The sequence below is a fragment of the Oryx dammah genome, unplaced genomic scaffold (genome assembly GCF_014754425.2).
Source record: "Oryx dammah isolate SB20612 unplaced genomic scaffold, SCBI_Odam_1.1 HiC_scaffold_20, whole genome shotgun sequence".
Classification (NCBI taxonomy): domain Eukaryota; kingdom Metazoa; phylum Chordata; class Mammalia; order Artiodactyla; family Bovidae; genus Oryx; species Oryx dammah.
The window spans coordinates 39,828,814-39,829,897 of NW_024070204.1; positions in this window are offsets into that span (position 1 = coordinate 39,828,814).

The following is a 1,084-nucleotide window of genomic DNA, read 5'->3' on the forward strand; positions in this document are numbered from 1 at the left end:
ATTCACTGTTCAGTAATGTCCATTTACTCTATCATACTAAGATCAGGAAGGCAGAAACCACATATGCTTTGTTCACCATTGGCGTTCCTAGTCCCTTAAATAGTGCCTAGGCTTCTCTGGTGGGTCTAAACCCCAGTTCATTCCCTGGGTCGAGAAGATCCCCTGTAAAAGGAAATGGCAACCCACTCCAGTATTCTTGCCTGGAGAGAATTCCATGGAGCAGAGGAACCTGGTGGGCTACAGCCTGTGGGGTCACAAAGAGTTGGACATGACTGAGGGACCTACACTAAACAGTGCCTAAGACAACGTTGGCTCTTAATAAATGTCTGCTGAAATAATCATTACATTTACCCTTGAAAGTGTTAGTCTCTCAGCCGCGTCTGACTCTTTGTGACCCCATGGACTGTAGCCCGCCAGGCTCCTCTGTCCATGGGATTCTCCAGGCAAGAATACTGGAGTGGGTTGTCATTTCCTCCTCCAGGGGATCTTCCCAACCCCGGGATCTAATTTGTGTTTCCTGCATTGGCAGGAGGGTCCTTTACCTTCTGAGCCATCAGGGAAGCCCAGATCCCTGGTAAGTCAGCTGGTAAAGAATCCCTCTGCAGTATAGCAGACCCCGGTTCGAATCCTGGATCAGGAAGATCCTCTGGAGAAGGGAACGGCTACCCAGTCTTCTGGCCTGGAGAATTCCATGGACTACAGTCCATGGGGTTCCATAGAGTGGGAAACGACTGAGCGACATTTACCCCTGCAGAGCGCTATTTAAACCCTTCCCTAATCCTTAATCCTAACCTCTCTTTTGAGAGAAAAGAATGAATAAATTTTGACTGTCTCATTCTCAAAAAAGTCTTTCCCCGCCCACCCCCCACCCCACAAGGAACGAATGAATGATCCAGTCACGTGGGGCTGACAATGGGTCACTGGCCTCTTTAAGCGCGGGACCTGGGGAATGGTGAGCTGCAGTTAACAGCACCACGTGTAATAACCCGAGCAGCCACAGGACCTAATTCTACCAAACATGCGCTGCCCGCCGAACACAGAGAGGGCGGGCACCCGGGAGGAAGATCCTAGGCGGCCGGAACGT